This window comes from Triplophysa dalaica, unplaced genomic scaffold (assembly GCF_015846415.1).
Source record: "Triplophysa dalaica isolate WHDGS20190420 unplaced genomic scaffold, ASM1584641v1 Contig12, whole genome shotgun sequence".
NCBI lineage: Eukaryota > Metazoa > Chordata > Actinopteri > Cypriniformes > Nemacheilidae > Triplophysa > Triplophysa dalaica.
In genome coordinates this window covers 101,521-110,000 of record NW_026622646.1, presented here as the reverse complement: position 1 = coordinate 110,000, position 8,480 = coordinate 101,521, and the positions used below count along the sequence as shown (strand labels likewise).

Genomic DNA, 8,480 nt, shown 5'->3' with positions numbered 1-8,480 from the left:
ACAACAAGATAACAACTGCTAAAGGAGCCGTGACGATGGAGGATGTCATCGAACAAATCTTCCCGTCAGTCTGGATGCGGAAGGAGCCCAGACCTAGGAGGGAATACCCCCAGGAGAAACCCCGGGAGCTCCGTCGTAGGCAGTATGCCGCGATCCAGCGACTATGGAACCTCGGCCGTAAGGATGCGGCCAAGGTGGTGACCAATGGGAGCTGGAGGGAAGCTGCAAGGGGACCTCTGCGCGCATTACCCGGCCTGGAGGCCTTCTGGGCTAAGGTGATTGGGGAGGAGGGCCCGCCGGCCAGGATTAGTGATAGGAGGAGGGAGGAGCAGCACTGGTCGGTGATTGACCCGATCGGGGTGGAGGAACTGCGGGGGAGCTTAAAGTCGCTGTCGAACTCGGCGGTTGGCATGGATAAGATATCCGCGAACACCTTGCTGTCCTGGCACCTTCCGTCGCTGGCAAGCCTACTAAACATCATCCTCCTAACGGAGAACCTGCCGGCACCGCTTGCGACAGCCCGGATTACGTTAATCCCGAAGATGCAATCGCCCAAAGACCACAGCGACTACAGACCCATCGCAGTCACCCCCATCTTAACGAGGGCACTGCACAAGATCCTGGCACAGGGGGGTCTGAACATACCATGCCTCACAACGACAATCCCTCTGGCACAAAAGTCAAGGTTCCAGAAGCTCCTGCGGAGCCCGGACAGCCTGATACAGGCAGTTACCAACACCAAGGCGCTCCGAGTTATCCTGAGGAGGACGGAGATACCGGTCCGAGTAGGGAAGACCATGGTTCTGGACGGAGTGGAAGCAAAACGTGAGTGGGCCAACAAACTGTTCACCTCGTTTGACGGCCGAGAGCTGTGCGAGCCGGATGTTGACGAGGGAAGCCACGCATGGCTCAGTAATCCCGATCGAATATTTCCCAGAATCTTCATTCGGGGGATACAGCTGCGGGGGGGAACTTGGTCAACGAAGGCTAGAGCAAGCCGAGGAAGATCCTTGCCGGCAAATGACAGGAGGTGCAGAGGGGGCTGTCAGGATGTGGAAACCCTCAACCACGTTCTGCAGCGGTGTGCCAGGACACATGACGCTAGGTGCGCCCGGCACAATAGAGTGATGCGTCTGCTCTGCAAGAAGCTCCATTGCTGCTCGATGTCTACATCGAGGACCCATATGAAACCGGACATAGTGGTGCATCGGACAGAGCGGCTTTTGGTCCTGGATGTTACGGTGGTGTCGGGCTCGAGGCTGAGGGAGTCTTGGGACATAAAGGTGCGGAAGTATGGTGGGGAGGAGAGCCATGCGGCGATGAGGGCGTGGTGGGGGACAGAAGTGGAAATTGACCACCTGCCTGTCGTTATCTCAAACAGGGGTTTGCTATATGGACCCACTGGAAGAGGGCTCCGACGACTGGGTCTGACAACAAGGGATGTCATGGACTTGTGCATTTGTGCGATGCAGGGATCGATGGCAATCTATAATATATACATGAAGGGGAACTGACGTTGCAAGATGAATGAAACCGTTCCTCAAGAACGGAGAGGTCCAGAGAAGAGACTATGCTATAGCGCCTTGAAACGGCGGCGCCTCGACCGGACTCCTGTCCGGCGACAACTCGAGAAAAATAGCCAAATGCCTCGTCATCTAATTAGTGACGCGCATGAATGGATGAACGAGATTCCCACTGTCCCTACCTGCTATCTAGCGAAACCACAGCCAAGGGAACGGGCTTGGCGGAATCAGCGGGGAAAGAAGACCCTGTTGAGCTTGACTCTAGTCTGGCACCGTGAAGAGACATGAGGGGTGTAGGATAAGTGGGAGGCCCGGCCTCGTGCTGGTGCCGACGGTGAAATACCACTACTCTTATTGTTTCCTCACTCACCCGGTGAGGCGGGGAGGCGAGCCCCCTGCGGGCGCTCGCTTCTGGCGTCAAGCCCTCGGGAGCTCTGTCTCCGCGAGGCCGGGTCTCGGAGACTCGAGGCCGGCGTCGTTGTGGAGGCCGGGCGGAGACCTCTCTGGACCGGAGATCCGTGCCCGCGAAGACGGCAGTCCCTCCCCGGGAAAGGCGCTCGCTTCACGGACGCTAAGTCTTGGGCGTCCCGCCGGGGACATTCGAGCGTGAATACCTCCGGCTACGGGCGTCGCCTTTCGAAAGAACCGCGTCTCGCCTCTCCGCGCACTTCCGTCGCGGAGATACGGACCGGTGAATGTGTGTTTTTCGATCCGAGAAAAGCGCCTCTTCCTCGGCGTCCGACCGGTGCGTTCCGGCGTCGATAGCTCCGGCCGCCTGGGTCGCAGCGGGACGGGACAGGTGTCTATGGAAAGGTCTGTCCGCGGGCTTTCCAACGAGCTTCCAATGAGATATGATTTTTCAAACCCCCGAAGCTACCGGGAGCCCTAGCTCCGGCTCCCGGGGTCGCATCGACTCGAGGCCGGCGGCGTTCGAAAGGTCTGGCCGCGGCCTTTCCAACGAGCTGTGTCTCGAGTCCCTGGGCCTTCGGGGTCGGGAGATAGGATTTTTTACCCCCGGAGCTACCGGGAGCCCTAGCTCTGGAGCTCTGGAGCTTTTGAAAAATCAGCTGTGGCAGGCTGATTTTATCCGGGTTTGGTGCACCCTCTCGGCCACGGGCTCCGTGGAGGTCCGCTGGGTCGGTTCAGACTTCCGTGTCCGAACAGCAGTAAGTTTACCAGAGTTGTGGATTTAGGAAATATACGGGATGAAATAAAATCTCTGGAGCTTTTGAAAAATCAGCTGTGGCAGGCTGATTTTGACCGGGTTTGGTGCACCCTCTCGGTCACGGGCTCCGTGGAGGTCCGCTGAGTCGGTTCAGACTTCCATGTCTGAACGGCCATAAGTCCCACAGACTGGTGGCTTTCAGACCTATAAGAACACGGACTGATGGGCCATGGGGCGCGTGTGGACTTAGAGAAAAAACGAGAAAAAAATCTCTGGAGCTCCAGTAAAATCAGCTACGGCATGCTGATTTTGTCCGGGTTTGGTGCACCCTCTCGGCCACGGGCTCCGTGAAGGTCCGCTGAGTTGGTTCAGACTTCCATGTCTGAACGGCCATAATTCCCATATACTGGTGGCTTTCAGACCTATAAGAACACGGACTAGGAGGCTCTCCGGAGCCACTGAAAAATCAGCTGCGTTTGGCTCAAACCAGCCGACAGGTGGTCATCTGAGCGGACTGGGCGCTGATGAGGACCGCCAATGGCATCCCAAAGAACCGTGTCTGAACGGCCATAATTCCCACCGACCGGTGGCCTTCAGACCTATAAGAACACGGACTAGTAGGCTCTCCGGAGCTACAGAATAATCAGCTGTCGTCGGTTCATTTGCAGCTGTCAGCTGGTGACCTGAACGGACTCGCTCCGCCGTGAGAATCTGAAGAACCGTGTCTGAACGGCCGTAAGTCCCACGGACTGGTGGCCTTCAAACCTATAAGAACACGGACTTGCAGGGCCTCCTCCAGAGAGAGGTCCCCCTAGCCACCCGAAAGTCCACGTGTCAACGGCCGGGGTAAAACACGGTCTTCAGACCAGGCACACCTGGTAGATTGGAAAACCACGAGGGCCCCTGCCCGGTCCTCGTGACCGTCATGGGCAGTCGGTTCCTCCCCGATCAGCGCTCGGCCTCCAGGGGAGCCCCACGGGGCTCGCCCGACACCCCTCCCTGGGAGACCCACCTCGGCGCTTTCGTCTGACCCCGGCCACGCGAAACACCTTTCTGCGTTACGGCCCCTACAGGGCCACCCCTCCTTGCCTAAGGGCAGCGCCCGCGCACAGGCCTATTAGCGCGAGACCCGCGACGAGGAAGCCCGCGTCAACGCGGCCTCCCAGAGGCTACCTGGTTGATCCTGCCAGTAACATATGCTTGTCTCAAAGATTAAGCCATCCAGGTCTAAGTGCACACGGCCGGTACAGTGAAACTGCGAATGGCTCATTAAATCAGTTATGGTTCCTTTGATCGCTCCCAGTTACTTGGATAACTGTGGTAATTCCAGAGCTAATACATGCAAACGAGCGTTGACCCGGGCCTCCTCGCGGGGGCCCAGGGGATACGTGCATTTATCAGCCCCAAAACCCAACCGGGTCTGCCGTCCTCGGTCGGTGGCCCGGTCTCTTTGGTGACTCAAGATAACCTCGGGCCGATCGCGTGCCCTCGCGGCGGCGACGACTCATTCGAATGTCTGACCTATCAACTTTCGATGGTACTCTAGGCGCCTACCATGGTGACCACAGGTGACGGGGAATCGGGGTTCGATTCCGGAGAGGGAGCCTGAGAAACGGCTACCACATCCAAGGAAGGCAGCAGGTGCGCAATTCAGCCGGACTTGGAGGAGTCTTGCTTAGATGATTTTGGGGATGTGGTGACGCCGTTGAGCCCGCAGCGAGTTCATCGATCTCTCTTTTAAAAACCCACTTGCCAGAGAGCGGCGTCGGAGATAACTTCAAAGAACCGTATCGTTAAATGGTCGGTTGAGGCTGAGAGCGATGGCGCGGAACAGATTCCAATCCTCGAAGTCTGTAGGCACGCACAATTCCGCCGGTCTTGGATGAGTTTTGCTTAGATGATTTTGGGGACGTGCCGTCGCCGCTGAGCCTGTCGCGAGCTCATCGATCTCTCTCTTTATAACCCACTTGCCAGAGGGCGGGCTTGAAGATCACATCAAAAAGCCCGCTCGTAAAATGGTCGGTTGAGTCTGAGAGCGGTGACGCGGAACAGAGTCCAATCCTCGAGGGTGACTGGCATACAACGCAGCCGTAACTTGCACTGCTATGGCGGGCTTTGGAACAGCATATGGGTCAAGAAGAAACGCTCTAAAGCGATTGGGCTACCGTGATAGTTCCATGGTGAAACAGAGCAAGAGGTCGGGAGGGACCTATGGTTTTTCTCCTCCTCCATCTCCTGAGGCGGTAGAGGTGACACTCTTTGACCGTAGCAGGATGTTCTTTGATTGACTGCCTCGATAGAGGCGGTCGTGCTTTGGCAGACGCTTTTATCCATAAAACAGGATAAAAACCCATCCCGGATGACAGGACGCCCGGTTAAAAAAGCTGTCATGGAGAAGCGTATGGGTTGGGGTGCGCGACTTCATTAGAGCCAGATCCCCTCCATGCTCCCCTGGCCAGGGCGCATGGTGCTGACGGTGGCCAAGGCATTAACGATACTGGAATTGACGGACGACTACGAGAGTGCTCGGTGATTCTCACGCCTGTTAGTGAGAGGGCTGGCACGATGTTGGGAACACCGAGCGCCCCTGCTATCCAGCTTGGTACAACCGGTGATGCCAGCGAACCCGCTGAAGCAGTGCAAACTGTTGCCGAACCAAGGAACGACTCTGCCATGGTCGTTTCTCGAAGCACCCGAGTGGATGCGGCCGGAATGGTGATCTGCTTGCCTTTCAAGGCACAAAGTTGTGTAATATGTGGAAAATCGATTGGGACATTGTCACAGCTGAAGGAGCACACTTCGGTCAGACACCATACCGTCCCGATTAGATTTATGTGCGTCTCGTGTGGGAAAACATCTCTGAAGTCTCAATTGATCGCGTGTCACGTCCCTAAGTGCAAGGGCCACCCCGTGACGAGACCTCCGGGTCCCGTCCGGTGTGAGGCATGCGATACCACGTTTGAGACCCGTAGGGGGTGCAGTATCCACAAGATGCATGTCCACCCGGTTTTACGCAAGAGGAAGCGGGCCGTGGAGCTATGGGCTAAGTTCGGCCCTCTGATGGAGGCGGAGGAGACAGGAACCGCGGAGATCTTGGTGGATAGCGAACCGGGCGCTTCGAGCCCATCAAAGCGTCCAAGAGTAGATGCCTCTGTGGACGGAGTAATGCCGCTTGAGCCTGCTGCGAGTTCATCGGTCCCTCTTTTGACAACCCACTTGTCAGAGAACAGGCTCCCCGAAGTGTCCTGCGTAGGCGACGTAAGAGCGAGCTCCGGAGGGAAGCCTACCGCAGATGCCAGCACTTGTACCGTACTGACCCGACCCGCTTGGCGGAGGAGATCTTGGATGGATTGATGTTTAGGCGATGTCCGATCTCTCTGCATTGTATATACCAAACATACAAGAGAAAATGGGAAGATCAGCCAGTCTTCCGCGGGTTGGGTCAATTCAGGGCGGGGGAACTGGCCAACAACGAACTCCTGGCTGGGCTCATCTCGGAAGGGGAGGTGCTGAGTAGCCTTCAACAGGTGAAGAAAGATACCGCCGCTGGTCCCGATAGCGTAAAAAAGCAGGACATCCTCGAATGGGACCCAGAGGGCGAGACCCTCACACGCATGTTCAACATGTGGTGGATCACCGGAGTCGTACCTACCCGCTTGACTAATTGTCGAACGATACTACTACCCAAGTCGGCAGACCCAAGGCGGACCATGGAGATCGACAATTGGAGGCCGATCACCATTGGGTCACTGATTTTACGGGTGTTTACTAGGATTCTGTCGAAGCGGCTGTTCGGAGAACATCGAGGTTCTCCGGGTCCTCATCCGACACTGCAAATCCGAGTGCAGCAGCCCACTCGCAGTGGTATCGATCGACTTCGCTCAGGCGTTCGACTCAATCTCCCATGAGCACCTTCTGGTCGCTCTTGGGTTGATCAAGGTGGACCTGCACATGGTAAAACTGGTCCAACAGATTTACGCGGACTGGTAAGTTCGAGTCTGGCGTTCGCTGATGACCTTGTGCTGGTAAGCGGGTCCTGGAAGGGCATAGCAAATCACATGGCGGTACTGGATTCCTTTTGTCGAGATACTGGTCTGAGAGTCAATCAAAGGAAATGCTTCGGCTTCCTCATCTGGCCTTGTAGAGGTTCGTACGCGATCAATGACTGTCCTCCATGGGTTCTGGGGGGTACGGCCCTACAAATGGCAGGCCTCGAGGACTCTTTCACCTTTTTCACTTTTTTTCTTTTCCACCAGCGACTGGGTAAAAGATCACTTTAGGCGACTATGGCTGAGGGCAGGGGGGGCGAAGATGAGATTCCACAATTGGGACTGTGGAATGTGAACGCAAATGGAGACGAGCCCTGCCCGCTGACGCCCACCTGCCCGTGGCCGTGTGATTGGAGGACCGATGAATTCCGAAGGTGGACAGAGCTGCCGGTTCAGTGCTTCAAGGGTTGCACGGTGAGCAACAGCTGGCTGAGAATACACAAAGCCTTCACCGAGCGCTGCTTCATTGCGGCGCTGCAGGTGAGAGCAAACGTGTACCCGACGGCTGAGTCAGTACTCAGAGGCAGGCCCAAGACAACAGCCTCGTGCAGACTCTGTTCATCTAGGTTGGAATCGGCATCTCACATCCTGGGACAGTGTCCCGGGGTGCCACTGATGCGGATATTGAGGCACCACAAGATCTGTCGTCTCCTGGCGACCGAGGCTGAAGGCCTCGGATGTGAGGTCCATCGGGAATGGCCGTTCGTGACTGCCTCCGGGGAGTCACGGCGACTGGACTTGGTGCTGGGAGTGAGAGAGGTACAGGTCTTCGGGTTCCCATTGGGGGCACGGGGGCTTTGGTACGCTGCCAATGAGCGGGTCTTGGAAGCCCTGGGTATGGTACGTCCCAGAGCGCGAGCGTTCGCTCATTCCTCATTCAGCCTGCTCCCGGTCAGAGTTGTTGGGTGAGCAACTCGGAGTAGTATTACAGCCCCTCCTCTTGGTCCGAGGACCTCTCGCCCTAACCAGGCCGGGGGGATGTCTGGGCCGGGTCGGTCGTGGAGATAGGGGGCTATGTCTCTTCTGCAGATTGGGTAAGGGCGCTCATCCCTGTGTCGGCCTCTCGGGCAATTTCGAGCTCCGCCTGGAGGAGGAACCCGGAACCGGCCTTCATGGCCATGGGGCGTCTGAACCTGTTTCTGTGAGCCGGTTCTAGGATGGCGGCCTCCCTCGTTGCTGGGGGCGCTGAGGTTCTGGCCCCCGGCCCTAGGTCGGGGGCTGGGGCCAAAGGCGTGTTCGGCGGCGTGGGGGCGCTGACCAGAGGGACCGCCGGTTGGCGCGGTACGGGGGGTCCACAGTGCCCTGCGCGGTTCGGGTGTCTCTCTCCCCTCGGGGGGAGGGGGCCCCGGGTCGTGTATGGCGCGAATAAGGGCCCTCGGGCCGAGAGCCGATCGGGCTAAAAGGCAGGTGCTGGATCGGTACTAGTTGACGCTTTGCCGTGCCAAATCCTTGCCCGAGGCAATGCGATAGCACCCAACTATCGGGCCTCAGACCCACAGTGACCGAATGGTGGACGGTCACGGCGAGTAGAGTAGTGCGCCCCCCGTCGGCGGTCTGGTCCTAGAGCCCCCTCTCTTGGCAGGAGGGGGGACCGTGGCGGGCTGCTCATCCCGGGGCGCACTCAGCCTATAGAGCCTAGCGGTTCGAGCTGGACAGATGGGTGGATCGGGACAGAACTAAAGTTGTGATGTGTTTACCTCCTAGGCCCGGGAGCAGACGCAGAGAGGCGATGGGGAAGCCCGG

At 57.7% G+C, this 8,480-nt stretch overlaps 1 pseudogene; it reads left to right on the top strand.

The window, feature by feature from the left end:
* The first annotated feature begins 5,253 nt into the window (after positions 1 to 5,253).
* On the top strand, positions 5,254 to 7,893 carry LOC130417079 (uncharacterized; annotated as a pseudogene).
* Positions 7,894 to 8,480: the final 587 nt, after the last annotated feature.